At 53.6% G+C, this 21691-nt stretch overlaps 1 long non-coding RNA gene across 1 annotated transcript; it reads left to right on the top strand.

Annotated features, from left to right (window-relative positions):
- Nucleotides 1-6126: 6126 nt before the first annotated feature.
- LOC120868809 lies at nucleotides 6127-15750 on the top strand. The gene is made up of 2 exons (XR_005722317.1): nucleotides 6127-6214; nucleotides 14648-15750. It is a non-coding gene; the product is annotated as an uncharacterized LOC120868809 (long non-coding RNA).
- The last annotated feature ends 5941 nt before the right edge of the window (nucleotides 15751-21691 follow it).

The following is a 21691-nucleotide window of genomic DNA, read 5'->3' as shown; positions in this document are numbered from 1 at the left end:
CCTAAACAGGGCTCAGCTCCTGCTGGGCATGCCCCAGGCCCTCCGAGTGAGCTGCCATCATCATGGCAGGATCTCTGTGTTCCAGTTGCCCTGCTTTGCTGACCTCTGATGTGAACTGAGATGTTGGCCTTGCTGGGCTGGGCCGCTGTCCAGCTCAGCGCAGATGCCTGCTGGCTGGTATGGACAAATTGAGAAGGGCTGACTCGGGGCCACAACACCCCTGCTCTTCCTCGCTCTTTGTGAGTCCCCAGCAAGGTGACTCTCCCAAGTCAGAGTTTCATTTCCATCTCTCTTTTTTAGAGTATCTGTGGCCTTTGAAAGCAGCTGCCAGGGAATCTGATTTCCTTGCACAGGTCCTGGGCATTCTCCCAAAATGCTGGCAGAAAGGGAGGCTCTCCCTAGGCTTATGAATGCACAGATAAATCACACGGAGGAATGTGCGTTGGCCCTTCTGGCAGTGGCGATGGGAACAGAGACCCCTGTTCACAAGCATTTTCTTGGATCTGGCTTATTCCGCTGGTGATAGGCGTCTGGACTGACAGATGCTATGGTGGCCAGTTCTCTTTAGAAGCCACCAGCTGGATATAGCTCAGAGAACCTGAGTGAGAGATTAGGTTTTGGGCAGAAGAAGATGGAGTCTGGACTTCCCTCCCTCTGAGCCCTGACATCTGAGGAAACCTGGGGCCCCCTCTGTTCTAGGGAAGACCGGCAGCAGAATGGGGAGAAGGCACCTCAATGCTGGCAGCTCCAGGGCACAGGTGCTGCTGGAAGCTCAGGAAGAGACATGCCAGGCCCCCGGCGCCGGCAGAGCCCAGTGTTGTCCAGACACCGGGCCTCAGCTGCCAAGCATCTCCCTGTAAAAACCATTTGAATTTCATTGTGGACCCACGTGTGCGATCTTTCTGCATCCGCCTCCATAAAGAGGCAAATGTCTTGCCAGGCAGAGGGCATGGGAGCCGCCTGGGCCTGCCCAGTGCCTGCCTGCCAGTCTGGGGATGGATGAGGGGTCAGATGGTCCACTTGGCAGAGACCTCTCATTCCTGAAAGCCCTTGCTTCAGGTGAGTCATTACATCAGCTTCAACCATAGCTATGCCTGCACTGCAGGGTCTACCGACACGTGTAGAGAAACCCACCAAGCCTCCCACCCGGCTTGCATGCCAGCCCGCCCACCTGTAATGCCCAGTGTTAGTCTTCAATCCTGTAACTGCCTGGTGACTAGGAAGAATATGTTGCACGGAGGAGGTTTTGTGTTAAAGACATGAAATGCAGATATTCAGTTATTAACCGCTCTCTGCAGTGTGCCTGGGCCTCTCTTCCTTTTGCATCTGATTGAGACTCTCAGCAAACTGAGGGGCTGGGACCTCTCCGTGCTGTGAGACCCTGCCCTTGGCATCTCCACCACCAAGCTGCTACCTCCTGGGAGCAAATGTCCTGCCACTCATGACCACCAACAAAAAGGAGTGATGGCCCAGGGATGGAGGGACAGAGTTGGGCCACCAATGGACTGGAGCCTCTGCTTTTTCAGTGGATCAGGGTGTGTCATCCTGCTCTCAGCCTCTGGATTCCCCTGCGCCTTTCCTTCCCCATCCTTCTCTTGTCCAGTGGCCTTGTCCTGTGTCCCCCACGGTCCTGCCTGCTCTTGGCTCCCTGTCCCGCCTGCCCGCTGCCTCACTCTCCCTGGGCTCTACCCATCGTGTCCACTGCTCATGCCACAAATGCCTCATGAGCTGTTCTTCAACCCCCATTCCTCTCCCCTTGTAATGTTCTTGAAATTTCCTTCTGTGTTGACTATGCAAATCTCTATCTCATCTCCTCCAGGAAGTCCTCCAGAACCACACCTCCTGTCTTCCCTCTTCTTCACCCCTGGAAGCTGACGTATTGCTGGGTTCTGTTACGAGGCCCCCAGTGTACTCTCTGCTCAGGATGGTCTTATCAGAGTCCCAGAACCATGACCAGAGATGGCCACTTCCTGCCAACTGCTCACTGAGTCACCAGGACTGGCCAAGCCAGGGCAAATAGTGGCCTGAGCCCTTGACACATCTTTCTCCCCCATCTAGGACCTTTCCAACCATCAGAGGATCAGCTGCAGCCAGATATCCTAGACTGCTCTGCTGCATCTGACTGACAGGTGCCAAGGCCTGACAGTCACCCCTCCCATCACCAGAACATGAGAGACAAATTCCCCCCTGAGAAGCCCGCCACCCGGGGCTCCAGCCCAGTGGTGGAGCTGAGACAGTGCAGTCGCCACTGCCCTGCAGCCATTCTTAGGGTGCTGGGGGGTTGCTGGGTGGGAGACGCCCCCTCTGGGAGGACTGCCTCCAGGATCCTGACAAGTCTGTGGGTTGTGGCCTTGAAGAGGATGTGACATGGCTTTGCAGCAGCCAGAAAGGAGGGCCAACCATGGCTCTGGGCCAGCAGGGGCAGAAGAGTCTGCCGGTCAAGGTGGAGAGCCACTCCGGTGCTGCCAACACCCCTGCAGGTCTGCCAGGCCCTGGTGGGGTCTGACTCCTTGGAGGGCCGAGGTTTGTGAGGAGGCAGAGCCGCTGCATTGCAGGAGAGGAGGGCCTGCGTTGGGAAAGTAGGGGCTGCCATCAGGGAGGAGACCCTTGGGCCTGTGGGTGACCCTCCTGGCAACCAGATGGGACTCTGGGGTTTGCCTGAGGTGTGTGGGGTCCCTGAGGAGCCTCGCTTGAGGGTAGAATGACCAGCCTGGCCCTCTCCAAGCTCCTGGGGCCTGGCTGAGGCCACTGAAAGGGCTACTAGGGGGTGTGGAATCAGGAGACAGTGCCCAGAGTATACAAGGGTGATGCCTCCTGGTCCTGAGCTTCCTTCTGGGGAGGTGTCTGCCGTCTGTGGGGCCCGGGAAGCCTGGCAGCCACCTGGACCCTATTCAGCTTGTACCAGCTTGCTCTGATCTGAACGGCCCATCCAGTGGGTGGGCAGGTTCAAGTCAGTTCTCAGGGAGAGAGAACGACATCTAAGGCCCCTTAGTGGTGAGGTCTGTCCAATGCTCTGCAGCTGCATGGCCCATGGCCAGTGTCCTGCAGAGGAGCTGGCCCTCTCCCACCTAGGAGAATGTTTTCTCCTTCCAGGGTACAAATGCAATTTTCTGGCTCACTGAGGGGCCTGAATGTTCTATTAAACCCCAGGAACATGGAGCCCCTGAGGGGATTTGAAGAGCCTGGTCAATTTCTGCATCCCAGATGGCCTGATCCACAGCAGGAAGTGGGGCAACTTGTGGCTCTGGGGGCCCTGGAGGTTCCTGTGTGTGCAGGCCCTATGGGTCTCCTCCGGGCTCAGCAAGGCTGGCAGAGGCAGCCTCCTGCCTGTCTTCCCCCCTGCATCCTCCCCCTCCGCTCAGGTGAGGGCCAGGCCTGCTGGACCCCCTTCTGCGGCCATACCTCTCAACCCTCCAAACCCTTCCAGCCGCTCCTGGCTGGGCTAATGAGGTCAATTCTGAACCTGAGCACCTCAGCGACTGTGGCCGGGTCACCCCATCCTCCTCCGGTGCAGACCCCTCCCCAGTACTGCCCCTGCTGCCCTCAGCTCCATCCAGACCACCCCCTCCAGCCCCTAACCACTCACCTAGTTCCAGCGAGGCCCCTCCGGCAGCATCTCTAGGGAATGAGTCCCCCGCCCTACAAGGCCTCTGTCGTACCACTCTGCCTCAGGCCCTGGCACTACCCAGGGCTTCTTCCCTCTGTCCCTGTGCTCCAACCCCGTTTCCCCACCAGGCTTCCTCCAGCTTCTTCCCACGAGCACTGTGGTCCTGGGAGGTGTCCTCGTGGGCCTTTCCCATTGTTCCCCAGACAGGGTCATGGGCCAGAATCCCTCCTGGGGCCCTCACCTGCTCCCTCCCTGAGTCCTCATCTCACTCAGTGAATCTTCTGGAGAGAGCTGAGCCCCTCTGCCCATACTCACTTCTCAGAACCATTCCTTGAGTCACTCTCTCTTCCTGTTCCCTGTTCTGCACCTGGCTCGTCCTCTCTGCCGCTGTCCCCACGGGTCCCTGGGCCAGGCCCGTGTGTCTTTGTGCAGTGTCAGCTCAGGGGCAGTGCTGGGTGCCAGTGCCCACGGGCTCCTGCATTTCATCATGATTGTCCACCGCCCCTTCTGCTCGCTGTCTACACCCTGTGCGTTGTCCTGCCCTGTCCTTCCCAGCTCCCAGGGACCCCAGACCCTGGGCCAGGATGTCCCATGTCCCTCCTGAGGCCCAACTCCTTTTGCTCCCTCCCCAGCCTCACTGACTTTCTGCCCCTGCCCCCAGGCTTTATTCTCGCCTCGGCTCTCTGGGTCTCTGTGTCTATCGCTCCCTCTGCCTCCTCCGTTGGTCACAGGAATTTTATTTACTGCAAGATTGACATTATAACAATATCAAAGGATGGTTAAGACATGTATTCATTGGCTGTGGTGGGTCTTTGTTGCTTTGCGCGGGCTTTTCTCTCATTGTGACGCGCGGGCCTCTCAGTGGTGGCTTCTCCTGCTGCAGAGCACCGGCTCTTAGGGCTCGCAGGCTACAGCAGTTGCGGCTTGCGGGCTTAGCTGCTCTGCCGCGTGTGGGATCTTCCCAGACCAGGGACTGAACCGGCATCCTCTGTGTTGCAAGGGGGACTCTTAACCATTGAACCACCAGGGAAGCTCTGTTACAGGATATTTTTAAAGGAGAACCATTCGCTCTTGGCTTGAGCATGGTGGCTATGTTCCTGCGTCCATGGTCTCTCCAGTCCTGGCTGGTGACGGTCACTTCCAGTGACACATGGGGAGCGAGGTTCTCGTCACCGGACAACGTCCATGCCACCCAGATGCCGCAGAGTGAGGTACCTGGTGGCTGCACCCCTGCGGCCTGGCACCTGTTTTAGCAAAAGCTAGGGAAGGGCACCCACTGTCAGCCCTGGGTGGTGGGAGGAAGGGGTGCTGACTTCCTAGACACCCCCACCCTCGTCTACTGGGAGTGCTGGGTCCTCAGGGGGGCCCAGGCATCCCCAGCTCAGCACACAGGAAGCCACAAGGGAAAGGAGTCGGTGCAGGAGGGCTCTGCCCAGGCCCCGGACACCATGTTTTCGAGGTGGGGGTGTCTCCCCAAGGCAGTGCCAGCTCCCTGGATGGCCCCAGCTCTTCCCATGCAGGCCTCAGTCACAGGTGAGGTCCGGCTGTGGGCGCAGTCAGTTCGCACACCAGCCACTGAGGTAGGGGCTGAGCTCCTTCCAGCCCTTGGTCCTCAAACCCACAGCCCCTCTCCCCCGCCTCCCCATCCCTCCCTTGCTCTGGAAGGACCCTTTTTCTGGCTGCTCCCCTGTGCTGGGCTGCTCTGAGGATCCAGCCCTGAGTCAGCCCTCCTCCCCCACCACTGGGCCAAGCCATTCTCTGCCCTTGGAAGCCCCCACCCCCACTCCCAGCCATGAACTCCTCAGAGCTGGGCCCACTCTGGTTCAGACTTTCCTGTTCCTATCCCTTGCATGTTTGCAAGCGACTTGGGCCCCAGGATCCCGCGTGGGTCGGGGCTGCAGGGGAGGCCCCAGGGCAGCATTTCCAGGGAATTCATGTCAGCATTTCTCAAGAGCACACCCACCCCGTTCTCTACCCTCTGGGGGCTTTTCAAAAAGTCCGAGGGCATGCATTGCTGGTGGGAATGTAAAATGGTGCAGCTGTGGAAAACAGGCTGGCAGTTGTACAAAAAAAAAAACCTCTTAAAACAGAATTACCATATGATCCTGCAATGCTCTTGGGGATATTATCCCCAAGAGAATTGAAAGCAGAGATTTGAGAAGATATTTGCACACTCACATTCACAGCAGCACTATTCACAACTGCCAAGAGATGGAATCAACCGAAGTGTTCATTAGTGGGTGAAGCATAGACAACTGTGCCTGTCCATGGGATGGAGCCGGTGAGTGGCAGCTGTGCAGGCCAGGGCCCCAGAGGACAGGCTCCACAGTTGGCTGAGCGAGGTGGGGGCTGCCCAGTCTGATTAACTCAAATACAGATGACAAGTGACTCATAGCCGGTTGCCTCAAACCAGGGAAATGGAAAAAACCAAGTGTTCGATAAATATTTTCCTTATAACCTTCATTAATTATGTCTCTACATGGCCTGGGAGGTGTTAATTGCCTTCTGTCCAGGCTCTGCTCATAGTGACAGGAGCACTGTCTGGGGGTGTCCTTGCTTTCTGGGTCCCACTTCTAAGGAGACTTCCCCTGGCTCTGGCAAACTGTAGTGAGTGATGTGTGGTCAATGGTGGTATTGGTGGTGCTCTGGGTTTCAGGGACAGTGAGGCCTGGATGCGAGAAATGGGCCCTCATCTGTGGAAATTAGGTGGCACGTATGTGGGGCCTAGGCCCCCTGGGCCCCCTCAGCTGAGAGGGGCCTGGGAGGGAGCTGCTAACAGAAGAGAGGGGCATGGAGGAGGAGGGGGCATCGAGAACTCCATGTGAAGGCCTCTGACCTCTCCCCAGGTGTCCTTCTATCCAGAGAACCCTGCTTCTGGTCTGAGGCCTCAGTGGGCCCCGAGCTGTCTTGAGCAAGGAGAGGAAGGCACCCAGAAAAGGCCAGGCTGTAGGGAGCAGGGCCACTTACTGCTCACTAAGTCACCTGCCATGCCATCCTCCCCCGGGCTACTCATCGCACACCCTGGACCCAGCTCTGAGCTGTACCCATGCCCCCTACCCCAGCCCCAGCCCCCACCCTGGCACATGAGCTGCCTCATTGTGCAAAGCCCTGGGGGTATGAAGTGTGGGCTGTGGGGACCTGGCCCAGGGGGCAGCAAGGTATTTCCAGTGAAGCTCCACCACCTCCTGCAGGTAAGGTTGCTCCCAGTTCATGGACACCCACCTGTCTGTCTTCTGACCCCGGGTGGCCTTCGGGCCAGCCTGTGGGCAGCTGGCCCCACTCCTGCCCTTGGCACTGCTCTCCCAAGCAGGAAACCGACCCCAGCCGCTGCGGTCCTACAGGGCAGGAAGGCGGCCTCGGGGAGGGCTTTGCCGCAGCCTGCTTGTTCTGTCTTGTTCAGGGCAAAGTATCAACCAAAGGATGGAAAACAGTGGAAATTCCAGCCTGTGGGTCCGTGGAGCAGAGTTCTTCGTAGGGTGATGGTCAAGGAGAGTGCTCGCTCATGGAGCCCAGCTGCTGCCCCTGCACAAGCTCGCACTGTCCACCCCAGACAGTGACCCCAGGCTGAGGGTCCTCCTCTTAAGGCACTTTCTCAGCTTCTCTTCTACCTCATAGGCAGTTGCCTGGATGTGGGAAAAAAGTGTTAACTGCACAGTTATGTCTGATTCTTTGCAACCCCACAGACTGTAGCCCACCAGACTCCCCTGTCCAGGGGATTCTCCAGGCAAGAATACTGGAGTGGGTTGCCATTCCCTTCTCCAGGGGATCTTCCCGATCCAGGGATCGAACCTGGGTCTCCTGTATTGCAGGCAGATTCTTTACCATCTGAGCCACCAGGGAGGGAGATGGTTTATTATGATAACTGAGCTTGTGAAATGGGGATGTGCATTTACGTTTTCTTCGCCCTCATTTCTGGGGAGGAAAGTGAAAGGGGGGCCTCCCCACAACGGATTCTGGGAGCACACCCAGGGCTCCGCTGACCTGCGTGGACTTGATCGGCTTCGGCTTCTGTTCAGACCAACCTGCAACTCCCGGTGGCCACAGGGACTGGGGGACTTGGGGACACAGTCTGTGTCGTCCCCACTTGTCCCTTGCTGACACTCGAGAGTGGGGACTGTATGGCCCCTCTGGACAACGGAGGGTGTGATGCCTACTTCCTCTGTCTTGAGGGAAGCCTCGCTCCATCCTTTCATGCAAGTTCCGGCTTTATCTGGTCTTTCTGGTAAAACTGGCAAAGTGTGGTTTAAATGGACATTTCCCTTTTTGGATAGTGATTACTTAGATAATAACAAAGAACTTCCCGTAGAGATACCCAGATACAGAACTGCAGAAGTTGCTTAGAAGTGGGGAAGGTCTGTTCCCAGCACTTCTGGGGCCGAGCTCGGGTCAAAAGTACATCAGTCAATACGGTTATGCTGCCATGACCAGCAGGCCCAAGGTCTGGGAGTTCCATCCCAAGTGGCCTTGGAGGGGGCAGTGCAGAGGCCCAGGTGGTCAGGGGAAGAGGGCAGGTGAACCTTGTACCTGCTGAGTCCTGAGGGTGCCCACCTGAATGTCACTTTCCGGGGGGGCCTCCACCCCCATCCTACCCCATGCCCTGAGGGCAGAGCAGGATTCCCGGACACAGGCTCAGCCTGACACGTGACTTCCTTTCTGCTTGGGTCTGGTTCAGGGGTCATCTAGGGGGAGCTGGGCAGAGTTCAGGCACACAGAGCTGTCCACCCGCACGGCAAGTGGGAGAACCCTTCACCGGCATACCCTCCTGTCACCCCCAGGTGCTCCCACCATGGGAGCAGGAGATGGGATCAGGAATAGTGACCTCCTCAGCCCCTCTCCTTTGGCCCTGTTCTGGGTCTTTGCTCACTTGAACCACCTCCTCCAGACTGTTCTGTACCCATCAGGGCCCCTAACGTGTGGCCAGAGAGCACATGGTTTGCAAAGTAGTGGGTGGCCTGGCCTCCCAGCTTCCATAGACCTGGGTGTGCCCTGCTGTCCCCAGGCTGCCTCTGCCCCTGCCCCCAACCCCCTTGTTCTGCTGAGTCACGTCCTGGCTCCACTCTGGGCAGTTGTGACTTCTGGTCGGTCGGAAATGTTTCTGGTTGAGCGGCCAGTGGCTTCATGTCCTTCCTGCCCCTTGAGAGGAAAGTTTCAGTTCTGGAAAATTACCAGGCCCAAAGGGAGTCAAGTTTCTGCCTCGGGGCAGGTTGAGAAAGAAATTTCCTGATTGCCTGGCTCCTGGCAACCTCTGATAGCACCCTCTCCTGACCCTCTGGTAGTGGGACCATTGTGTCACAGACTGTCCTTGTGGACACGAGCCAGTGTGTCAGAGAAGCGGCTCAGCCCTTTGTGACAGGTGCAGGGCGAAGCTGTGAGTTCAGGCACATGGACTCTTTCCAGAAAGCACAAAGCCCCGCAACTGCCCAGAATGACTGAGAGGTGCACAGGAGCCAGATGCTCCCCCCACCTCCCAGGGTAAAGCTCCTTTTCAAAGCACCTGGAAGTCAGGTAAACACCAAAAGTGGGTTCAGTTCAGTTCAGTTCAGTCGCTCAGTCGTGTCCAACTCTTTGCGACCCCATGAATCGCAGCACACCAGGCCTCCCTGTCCATCACCATCTCCCAGAGTTCACTCAGACTCACGTCCATCGAGTCAGTGATGCCATCCAACCATCTCATCCTCAGTTGCCCCTTCTCCTCCTGCCCCCAATCCCTTCCAGCATCAGAATCTTTTCCAATGAGTCAACTCTTCACATGAGGTGGCCAAAGTACTGGAGTTTCAGCTTCAGCATCATTCCTTCCAAAGAAATCCCAGGGTTGATCTCCTTTAGAATGGACTGGTTGGATCTCCTTGCAGTCCAAGGGACTCTCAAGAGTCTTCTCCAACACCACAGTTCAAAAGCATCAATTCTTTGGCGCTCAGCTTTCTTCACAGTCCAACTCTCACATCCATACATGACCACAGGAAAAACCATAGCCTTGACTAGACGGACCTTAGTCGGCAAAGTAATGTCTCTGCTTTTGAATATACTATCTAGGTTGGTCATAACTTTTCTTCCAAGGAGTAAGCGTCTTTTAATTTCATGGCTGCAGTCACCATCTGCAGTGATTTTGGAGCCCCCCCAAATAAAATCTGACACTGTTTCCACTGTTTCCCCATCTATTTCCCATGAAGTGATGAGACCGGATGCCATGATCTTAATTTTCTGAATGTTGAGCTTTAAGCCAACTTTTTCACTCTCCTCTTTCACTTTTATCAAGAGGCTTTTTAGCTCCTCTTCACTTTCTGCCATAAGGGTGGTGTCATCTGCATATCTGAGGTTGTTGATATTTCTCCCAGCAATCTTGATTCCAGCTTGTGTTTCTTCCAGTCCAGTGTTTCTCATGATGTACTCTGCATAGAAGTTAAATAAGCAGGGTGACAATATACAGCCTTGACATACTCCTTTTCCTATTTGGGTACGTGAACCGTGAACTCCTTGATGTTCAAGCAGGTTTTAGAAAAGGCAGAGGAACCAGAGATCAAATTGCCAACATCTGCTGGATAAGGGAAAAAGCAAGAGATTTCCAGAAAAGTGGGTTCAGTAGCAAATAAATCTTTCGAGCAGAAAAAATAATTGACAACCAGCTTGCATAAGGCTGGAAGTCCCCTGGGGTGGAGTCAGGTACAGAGCTCTCTGGGTACCCCCCTGCACCACCCTGCTGACACAAGTGATACTATTCAGATTCATAGGCATCACTGATCTGAATATTCATGCCACCCTCTTCCTCTTCTCTGGTCGAGGAGGAAATGTGTCTCCTTGTCTCAGCTCCCTCTGTCTCTGACTGGGACATCTGTCCCCGTGAGTGGGTGTCACTCCAGCACACAGAGTTAAACCCCATCATCCCACGGAAACTCCTAAATGCTCCAGGGGGGAAGCCCTGGGAAGTTTTACACAGCACAGTAGGTCCGTCCAGGGAACCAAGGACAGACCTGACCAGCCTGACCCTAACCCTAGGCACGTTACAACATTGCCCCATCTGGGCTTCTCCATGGTCCATGCCCACTAGGCTGGCACGTGGGCTGCGCCATGGGCCTCAGTCTGTCCATATGTGCAGTGGGGCACTAAGTGGGGCTGTAGGAGAGCTCAGGGGACAAGACTACAAGCTGCCCAGAAGGGTGTGGCCTTGGGGTCACTGTCCCATCATGCACTAATATTTAAGAAGCATGGATCAAACCTTTTAAAGCAGCCATGTCTTCCGGCAACCTCATGGTGCTGGCAGCACCCAGCTCCTCCCGGGGAGGTGTCGAGTCTTGGCTACTGTGACATGTCCCTGAGCTGACCAAGAGTAGCACATGGCCAGCACCTTGCAACTCTTGGCCTCCTTGCCTCCGGTGTCTGCAGGATGGAGCTCCTCCTGGAGGCTTTTTCCTGTTCTGGCTTTCAGATGCGCCACACCCCACGGTTCATGGCCCTTTCCCCACATCGCTCCCACCTCTGCTTCCATCGCATGTCTCCTCTGGCTCTGAGCCTCTAGCCTCCCTCCTCTCAACACCAGAGACTACCAGGCTCATCTCCCATCTCACAGCTCATACCCCTTTGCCAAGCAAGGTTCTCAGATTTAGGGTTAGGACGAAGGTATTGTTAGGGACCACTCTCCGCCCAAAACCCAGCATCTCAACTGCTACTCAGGCACCCTCCCTCCCCAGGTCCCCTTGTTGTCCTTTCTTCTCTTTGTGCCTGCTCCAAGGGCTTTCAAACCCTTGGCCTGGGATCTGAGCTGGCATCCTTCTGCAGGGGTGGGGTTGGCCTCCCAGGTCACCCAGCTAGTGCCTGGTCACTGAGACTTTTCTGCTATTGGTTCTATGCCAGCAGGGCATGCATCTGCTCCCGCCCCATCTTGCTTGTCCTTTAGAACACCGATAACGTCATTCGTCTCACGGCTGTCAACCCAGGTGGGCTACCTGAAGGTGGGGCCTCTGAAACCCTGTCCCAGCCAACCAGCATGTTAAACTGATTTTGTTACCTTTAAAAATTTAAACTGATACTTGTGCAGTTTTTGAAAGCTTTTAAGTATGTTTAAAACAGCTCAGGTAAATGAGTATCCTTTTTGACTTTGCTGCTAAGTCGCTTCAGTTGTGTCCGACTCTGTGCGACCCCATAGACGGCAGCCCACCTGGCTCCCCCGTCCCTGGGATTCTCCAGGCAAGAATACTGGAGTGGATTGCCATTTTCTTCTCCAATGCATGAAAGTGAAAAGTGAAAGTGAAGTTGCTCAGTTGTGTCCGACTCTTAGCGACCCCATGGACTGCAGCCTACCAGGCTCCTCCATCCATAGGATTTTCCAGGCAAGAATGCTGGAGTGGGGTGCCGTTGCCTTCTCCAGTATACAAGGCTAGGTTAGGATAAAAAGAAAAGTGGTAGAGTAAGAGCATGCTGGGGGCAAGTCTAGATAAACTGGACAAAAAGAGAAGAGCAGCTATTTCAGGAATTTATGCAGAGATGGATTTGGGGCCTTTTCCATGTTCTTTAGGAAAAGATAAAAGTTGTAAACCTTGTAAAACCTTATTAAAGTTCCATGTTAACACACTAAATTTAGAGCAGAAAATCAACCTTTAGTTTGGGATTATTGTATAAAACAAAAGAACACCGATATCAGGGAAGATCTTTAAATCTCAGCACAGGATGGGTCATTCTGTGACCCTCACAACGTTGCTATTTTTTTTATAAGGGAAGAATTTATAAGGGTTAGAAAATGATGGCCAGATAGTGGCAAAGATGCTAGATAACAATAATAAGAATAAAATTAGAATCGAGAAGGAATGAAGGATTAAAGAAGAAAACGAAACTAAATAGAGGCGACAGGAGCTGCGGACAAGGAGAACAAGTCATCAAGGCAACTAGATCTTATGAAATTTAAGTATAAGCAATGATTTCTGATAAAGATTTAGGATCTGAACTTAGATGCACTGTAAGCATAAAACATATCTGGGAACTTTGAAGACTCAGCAGAAAAAAGGAAAGTAAAATGCTTCATTAATAACCCCTGATGTTGATTATATGTTGAAATGATAATTTGGGGGGTATTTCAGGGTAAATCAAAGATTTATTAAAATTAATTTTAACTGTTTCATGTAAAATTACATATGAGGCTCTATTATATTTTTATTCCTGTGATAATCTAGATGCACGAGTTTAACAAACAAAACCTGAAGGTTTAATGGGCCACCTAGTGGTGAGTGACGCTGGAGGCTGTGAGTCTCTGTGGGTGACAGAAGAGTGTGTATTGTGTATGTCGGTGTGTGTCTGTGTCTATGCGTTTGTGTGTCTATGCATGTCTCTCTGTGTGTCTATCTGTGTGTGTTTCTGTGTCTCTGTGTGTGTGTGTCTATGTCTGTGTGTCTCTATGTGTGTGTGTGTCTGTGTCTCTGTGTGTGTATCTATGTCTATGTGTATCTGTGTCTGTTTTTGTGTGTCTGTGTCTGTGTGTGTGTCTATGTCTATGTTTGTGTGTCTCTGGGTGTGTGTGTCTGTGTCTCTGTGTATGTGTGTGTCTATGTCTATGTGTCACTGTGGGTGTGTGTCTGTGTCTCTGTGTGTGTCTAAGTCTATGTATGTTTGCGTGTGTCTGTGTGTCTATGTCTATGTGTGTGTGTGTGTCTCTGTGTTTGTGTGTGTGTCTACATGAGGTAGGTGTGGTGCTGGACACAGTACTGACTACACAGTGGTGTGAAGCCCATGATTTCTGCCACAGAGGGGTCAGTGTATGCCGCAGTCCCCAGCACAGTGGGCAGAGTGGATGTCCCACTGACCCCTCCTTTGCAGAGGGGGCTCAGCTTACCAGCTGGGGCCCAGGGGAGAGGCTGGTCTCCACCCAGAAACAAGGCCCTGCCCTGGGCTCCCAGAAGGGTGTTCCAACCAGGAGCTTCCTCTCCCTCTTGCTGTCGGCTGGACCATGCAGAGGCTCTTGGGGCCTGGGGGGTGTCCTGGACCCCACCCACTGCCTGTCAGAGGAGGCAGGTCCTGGAGGGCTTAGGCAGGAGGGCCAATCTGGGTGACAGATGATTCTCCTGCAAGGCAGCAGACTTCTTCTGGGGTGTTTCCAGCAGGGGGCATTTCCAGAGAGGAGCTCTGCTTTGCTGGTTACTAACTGCTCATGGGCAGTGGCCTCCTCACCCTTCTATCAAAGTCACTTTCTGGGGTACCATGTCCCAGGCTCATTCAGCCTCCACCCCACCCTGTGCTCAGGAAGTGGAGGTCATGTGGGGGGTACCTGCCATCAGCAGCTGCAGTGGAGACATCTGACAAGTAGTGACTCTTTCTTTGGGAAGCTCTCCAGTCTTTGAGGGGCCACGAGTTCTCCAGGCAGGCCACGGGACAGTGGGCTGGAGGCCCACAGCAGGGCCAGTGGGGAGCTGACCTGAGCCTGGCCCACCAAACTCTTGGGCTCCTGGGTGGCTGTGGGGCCGGTGGTGAGACTGACCCAGTAGGGGCAGGAGTCTGGTGGCCCTGGCGGTAAATGTGTATGTTGGGGGAGGTGCATGGCAGCCTGATCCACTGGGCACCAGTAGGGAACCTGTACGCCCAGAGTTCTGTGTTTGCGGTGTTCTGGTCAGAGCCAGAACTAAGAAAGCCAGCAAAGCCAGCCTGAGACGAAAAGCAGGGAGTCCAGTGGTGAGCAGGGTGGGGCCATGGAACCCTCCAGAGCTGGGGCCATAGTGAGGGGTCCATGATGGGACATTGGTCCTCCAGCCCTGGGTCTGGTGAGGTGGCTGTGGCTTTATCCCAGCGATGCTGTCCTGTGTCCCTTGAGGTCCTCCTGCCTTGTGAAAGCTGGGAGGTGCTGGCAGCCTTCTCCAGCCATTGTGGGTGAGCACTAAAAGACAAAGGCGAAGCAGGGCGGTCTGACACCCGCTCTCCCGGCACCTCCCTTGGGCAGCAGGCACAGTGAAAACCCTGTGGGCATGGAGGGTGGCTGCTTACCAGTCACACAGAGCTGGACGCTGCCCTGGTCTCCACCCCTCACCTGTGTTTCCTACCTGTTCTTCCTCTGTGTTTTGATAGAAACCTTGGGCAGCGCCTCCCTGGGATGCATGTCCGAGAAGGTGATGACGCCCGGAAGGTGATAAGTCAGCCGGCTGCTTCGGGGCCTTGGAGCCACCAGGAACACAGGCAGACTGGCAGGGGTGTCCAGTCACCACCCTCTCTTGCCCTCTTTTTGGTTCCCTAGAAAGCTGCGGCTGTGCAAGAAACCTGCCCTTGGAGGAGGGGCTCCACGCGGAAGGAACAGGTTGACACGAGAGATAGGAACCGGCTTCTCCGTGCTCTGAGCTCAGATCACATCAGCAGCCCTGGGCTTCCGGGCCCTGGGTCTGCCCAGCTACTCCAACTCCAGCAGCCACAGGACAGCGGGTATCTTTGCCAGTGTCTGAAGGCAGGAGGGGAGGGACGTCTGGCCGGCTGCCGGTCCTGCTGAGTGAGAACCTTGGGTGCATGAGGGACTCAGCTTTCCCAGGAGGGAGGGGAGTGAATCAGCTTCATGGAGGAAGGTGACCGTGCTGGTGACTTTAGGAGCACTGCCTCTGAGCCAGTTCTCGCTCTTGGCTGTGTGTCCAGGCAGGTGAGGTTCTTCCATGCCTGGTAGTCCCCGTCTTTGCTACAGCAGAAAAGGAAGTTACAGGATCCCCCAGCAGGCTCGCTTCTCCCATCCCTGTGTCTCCGGGCACCTGAAGGGCCTCAGGTGTCCCCTTGGATCCTCTTGGGAGGGGGTGTCCTTTACCGTGTCCTCTGGACTCAGCTGCTGAGTGAGCCGATCTGAGCCTTGCCTCAAATCATCAAGGCCTTGGCTCCTCCAGGCCTGGGCTCGATGTCCCCTAAACAGAAAGCAGAGGGTGCCACTGGCCCTGGGTTGTTTCTACCTTTTGGTGATGCTGTTACGAAGAACTCTGTGAACATCTCCTCAAGATCCTGCTTTTATTCCTTCCAGTAAATACCCAGAGGCGGAGATGCTGGGTCAGACAACAATTCTAGGCTCACTGTTTTGAGAGGCTGTGTCCTCTTTTCCAGCTTCCTGTCTTTTACTTCAGTGGAATCATTCAGTACGTGTGTGTGTGGCTGGCTTCTTTCATGTAAATTATATTTGCAAGACTCATCCTGGTTGTCTTATACAGTGGTAGCCTCTTGCTTTGTGTTGTGTGCCATTGTACGAACACGCAACAATTTATCCAATAAACGGCACATAGAGGGACTTCCCTGGTGATCCAGTGACTGGGACTCTGAGCTCCCAGGGCAGGCCACTCAGGTTTGATCCCTGGTCAGGAACTAGATCCCATATGCCACAACTAAGGTCCTGCATGCCACAATAGGATCCAGAGCAGCCAAATATATAAATAAAAATATCTTTTTAAAATGGCATGTAGACACTAGGCTGTCTCCAGCTTGGGGCTGTCATGACTGGTACTGCCTGGGGAGTCTGTGCAGAGCTGATGGGTTCAGGGTATGCGTGAGCCTTAACTAGATTTCTGTAAGTTTTATCCAAGCAAAATTCGAGTGGAAAGGAGTTGTGTCATGCTTATATACCTGATATATCTTAACATACCTGAAAATAGCCACACACACTTCTTATCAGATACTTCCGAAGAGGATTCTAACCCCGTGACAACCCCTCTGCAGGGCAGATAGGCTCATTCCCCCCACCCCCGATGTTACAGGTCAAGATAAAGCCTTGAGGTTAAGCAGCTTGCCCGGGTGCCACTGCTGGTGAACGGAGAGCTGGAATGCAGGTCCTGTTTCCCACGGTCCGCCTTTATTCACCTCTGAAAGGCAGGCACTGATTTTTCCTCTCCACCACTCATGTTACCTTTTAAAAATTCTGTTTTAATTGCAAGGAAAATATTATGACAGTGGGCCTGCCCCGGCTGCCCTGCCACTTCCTCCTCTGTTATTACAGTAATCGCCTCACTGAATCGGTTGAGAGGAGGGGCCCGTCTTCCTTGTCTGTGTTTGCTGGTCTCGTTAAAGTGCGTGCCTCTTTGCATTATGATTCCAGATAATTCAATTGGAAGTGATTTATAGAACAAAATCGATGGGAACGGAAAGCTGATTAGTCAGCAGTGGAGCTAGGAAACCCACCGTCTTGTCATTTCTCCTGGTTTGTAGTGAGAAAGTTCCCGACAGTCGCTTGGTCCCCTGAGAGCAGTGACCAGGGTCAGCGTGCCCTTGACCATCGATTTATTCACTCGTTCCTTTCCTATAAGATAGTGCGCACATGTTGCTGCCCAGTCTTCTCAGCCCCTTCACTCCACTGCGCAGTGTACAATGGATACCATTCCGTGCCCGTAAATATCCTTCTACAGCTTTCTTGGTGGCTACATCCTGTTTCACCATAATTGACCTAACTTACATGGACTGTTTCCAACTTTGGGGATTATGTAGGATGACTATCCTGGCATGAAAATCTTCTGGCGGAAACTTCTTTCCTAAGGACATATTTCCACGAATTTTACTGGGATTTTGGTCTGTCTTTGCACCCTCTGAAAAAGACATACCCATTTCTACTCCTCCTGACAGAGCATCAGTTCAGTTCAGTTGCTCAGTCATGTCCAACTCTTTGCAACCCCATGAATTGCAGCACGCCAGGCCTCCCTGTCCATCACCAACTCCCGGAGTTCACCCAAACCCATGTCCATTGAGTCAGTGATGCCATCCAACCATCTCATCCTCTGTCGTCCCCTTCTCCTCCTGCCCTCAATCCCTCCCAGCATCAGGGTCTTTTCCGATGAGTCAACTCTTTGCGTGAGGTGGCCAAAGTACTGGAGTTTCAGCTTTAGCATCAATCCTTCCAATGAACACCCAGGGCTGATCTCCTTTAGAATGGACTGGTTGGATCTCCTTGCAGTCCAAGGGACTCTCAAGAGTCTTCTCCAACACCGCAGCTCAAAAGCATCAATTCTTCGGTGCTCAGCCTTCTTCACAGTCCAACTCTCACATCCATACATGACTACTGGAAAAACCATAGCCTTGACTAGATGGACCTTTGTTGGCAAAGTAATGTCTCTGCTTTTCAATATGCTATCTAGGTTGGTCATAACTTTTCTTCCAAGGAGTAAGCATCTTTTAATTTCATGGCTGCAGTCACCATCTGCAGTGATTTTGGAGCCCCCCAAAATTAAGTCTGACACTGTTTCCACTGTTTCCCCATCTATTTCCCATGAAGTGATGGGACCAGATGCCATGATCTTCGTTTTCTGAATGTTGAGCTTTAAGTCAACTTTTTCACTCTCCTCTTTCACTTTTATCAAGAGGCTTTTTAGTTCCTCTTCACTTTCTGCATATCTGAGGTTATTGATATTTCTCCTGGCAATCTTGATTCCAGCTTGTGCTTCTTCTAGCCCAGCGTTTCTCATGATGTACTCTGCATTTAAGTTAAATAAGCAGAGTGACAATATACAGCTTTAATGTACTCCTTTTCGTATTTGGAATCAGTCTGGCAGAGCAGAAGAATGCCTTTTCTCTGTCCTTTGGCCAGAATTGGCTTGACAATGTAAATCATCATTTGCCAGTTTGGCAGAAGATGAATTGAATGTCATCGGCTTTTTCACCGTGTATCTTCGATTCAGGCAAAGTCAGGCATTTGTCATGAGTTGCTCGGTGTAGTTGGTGAAATGCCTGTTCAAGTCTTCTGCCCATTTCTGTGGATGTGCCAGTGCTTCAATACTTCAGTACTGCATTTTCAGAACACTGTTGACTGTCCATCTGTAACATGGATTGAAACACTTATTTGCCATTTGCTTTTAATTTTGGTTTATGGTATCTTTAACCATATAGGCGTTCTAAATTTTCACGAGGTCAAATACACCAATCTTTTCCTCAGTGGTGCTTGTTTCATCAGCCCAGAATAATAAAATGATTCATCTGTGTGCCCATTACTTTATCTGTCTGGCAGACTGGGGCACGTGGTGACTCAAGGCTTCTAAACGATGCTTCAAGTACTTTACTTATATAATTAGCTGAGGGTCTTGCATTAGTGACCAGAAATTGCAGACAGAATATAATTATATGGTATTTAAATGGGCTGAAGTTGATAGATCTTCATCAACCCCCCTGAATACAAAGTTTTCCTGGTGGGTGGACTTGGAAAGGGTTGTCTTCGCTTAATTCATTATCTTTCATCTTCTGGGTGGTGACCCCTGAGGTCAGGGTCAGTTTCAGAACCACTGCTGACCCCAGCAAGTGCAAACAAGGTCTCAGAGAGAGGAGCCTGTGAAAGCCATGGAAATACAGAAACAGGGTCCTGCAGATATGGCCCGTGTGGGTATGGTTGGGCTCCTTGGGAGATGTGAACACTTGATTTGCTTCTGCTGTATCTGGAGGTACGAGGCATAGGGTGCCGTGGGTGCTGGGTGGGTCTCAGATGGACCTGTCTAAGGTCACCCTTGTGCCCAACAGGCCTGCCTGGGAGAATGCCACTGTTTCTAATGCCGGGTGACATAGAGAAGAATCAACTTGTGGAATTTCATAAATCAAGACTATTTTCGTTCCAGGGATTGAAAATTGATCACGGTCTAAGCCATCACGTGTCAAGCAGATCCGGGAGGCCCAACTCCCTCAAGCTCTCTCTCTGCCAGAGAGTCCCGTGCGTCAGCAGTTTTCCGGGAAAGCAGTCGTTTTATGTTTAGCATCCTTGCAGCCGATGACTGTAATGTTGCCGCCTGGCCAGACAGGGGATGCGGAGGGCGGGCGCTCCACTCCTAAAAATCCTGGTCCTTGGATGACCCCTCGGGGGGAAAGCTGAGGCCTCTGGGTTCGAAGCCATTCAGCCTTCTGGCCCCTCCAGCTGCCCTCACCTGTATTTCTTCCTTCATTTGGCATGGGCTTGTGCCACCACTGGACATACCTGGAGGAGGAGATTTTTTAAATGGTTTATGCTTCTAATGTGGAGAAGGGTGGGTTTCCCAGGTGGCTCAGTGGGTAAAGAACCCATCTGCAATGCAGGAGCCATAGGAGACGTGGGTTGGAGATGTGGGTTTGATCCTTGGGTTGGGAAGGTCCCCTGGAGGAGGGCATGGCTACCCATTCAAGCATTCTTGCCTGGAGAATCCCATGGACAGAAGAACCTGGTGCGCTACAGTCCATGGGGTCGCCGAAAGTCAGAATGACTGAAGCAACTAAGCATGCATGCACATTGCTAGTCACGTTGGATGCTATTTAAAGAGGAAATCAAATAACCTAAAATTAGCATGCCCGTGGTGGACACACAGTGGCCCTCACACTCCTCTGTGTGTGGCCTTCGAGCTGGAATGAGCTAGGATTCCAGCTGGCCCACAGCTCAGAGAATCTGCTCGTGACGTGTGTAATTGAGAGGTTCCCCAGACCGAAGCCTCAGTCACCCACGGTGAGGGACACACCTGGGCCCGCAATTAATGCACAGGGATTTTTGACATTTGAAGCTGTAACAAATATTCCTTATCTGCCTGTCATCCAGCTGTCTGGGTTCCAAATTGTCAGAAAGTGAGAGCTGACAGCCAACTTCCTTGGATGGGGCCTGGGGAGGGGTGGTGAGCTCTGGGAGTATGGGTCTCTGGGACATGTCGCCAAAGTGTAAGGAGGAGGATGCTGTTGGGGGGTGGTGAGGTGCATACTGCCTGGCCCTGGGGGATGTTCGCCCATAGTCCTACATCTCTGCAACCCTGGAGGCAGCCAGGGCTGTGCTGGGGCCCGGCCAGCCAGTTGAGTAAAACAGCTAATGAATAACACCAGTTAAATCTGGGCCTCTCTCAGCTCCGAGAGTGCTCCATTGGCCCCCAGCCCAGCGCTTCCCGGCGCAGGGTCAGTGCATGGGTCCTTGGAGAGCAGGGGGCAGGAAGTGTCAGCATCACTGCCTGGGAGTGTGGTCCATTTAGCTGGGCTGCTATTTTTACCCTTTGTTTTCCAGCAAGGGGTTTTTCTTCATCAGAACCCCCCTCTCCCCCACCTGTCTGTCTCTCCAACCAGCAGCATCTTTCTCTCCTTTCGGAATCTCAGATACTGCCGCCTACCTGCGCGAAAGTCAAGCAGCTTGGTCCTCACAGGAAGAGAGGGTGTCACCCACAAGCACTCTATTCTTTGTTAATGAAATTGTGCCCAACAGGCATGAGCAGCAACTTGAATGTTATAAAGCTGCTCAGACGGGTGTGAGGGAGAACTTTTGGAGGGGACTTCCCCTGCAATTCCTGAGGGTGAAAAATTTAAATGTTCCAGGCTGCCCAGCCCAACTGTGCATCAGGCCACAGAGTGACTCAGGAAGTGTTTATGACAAATACAGGCCAACGTGATTCCCAATGGCCAGCGAGTCTCCAACGGCGGCCTGTTCACCTGGACAGCAGACACCAACGCTGGGTCCCCAGCCTGCGGCTCGATCCTGACACTGCTGTGAGCCATCCCTCAATTGGCCCCTGGAGGACGGGCGGGCTGCACCCACCGTCCTGGTGCGGGCAGCTCTGGCTGAGAATGGCTGGCTGTTTCTGAGAAGCTAGCCCTCACAGAAGGGGCAGGGGCGGGTGGCACCAAGCCCCAAAAGGGTCCCAGATGGGGGCTCGAGGGAGTTGCTGGAGGGCTGGGGCTGAGGGCTGGCCCGAGTGGCCCCACCTTCCCACTCAGGGCCCCTCCTACTTGGCCTCTGCCCCTCCCACCTCACCACGCTGCTGCTGCTGCTGCTGCTGCTGCTGCTGCTGCTGCCGCCGCTGCTGCCACTGTTGCTGCTGCTGCTGCTGCTGCTGCAGGCACAGGGCTCCACAGCTCAAGGGGAGCGAGCACAGTGGGAAGGGGTGTAGAGGCCTTGTCCTCAGACCCCAGCAGGGCTGAGACCCCTGCCTGTCCTCACCCCTCCCAGCCCAGCTGATGGAGCAGTCTCAGCACAGAGCGTCCCTGAACTAACTTGTTCAGGGGCTGCTTTAACCAAAGGCCATTAAGCTGTCATGGCCCATATGTCTCACGTCCCACTTCCTGCCCGTGACCGTGGGGCTGGGTGTGTGTGAGATACGCCTGCTTCCCGTCTCCTCCTTCCCGCTGAGTCACTGCCATCCGGCCAGACCGCCCCCGCCGCCAGCTCTGAGCTCATCGGCTCTGCCA

Source organism: Oryx dammah, unplaced genomic scaffold, assembly GCF_014754425.2.
Source record: "Oryx dammah isolate SB20612 unplaced genomic scaffold, SCBI_Odam_1.1 HiC_scaffold_10, whole genome shotgun sequence".
NCBI lineage: Eukaryota > Metazoa > Chordata > Mammalia > Artiodactyla > Bovidae > Oryx > Oryx dammah.
The sequence above is the reverse complement of the archived record's forward strand: the minus strand, read 5'-3'. Positions and strand labels throughout refer to the sequence as shown.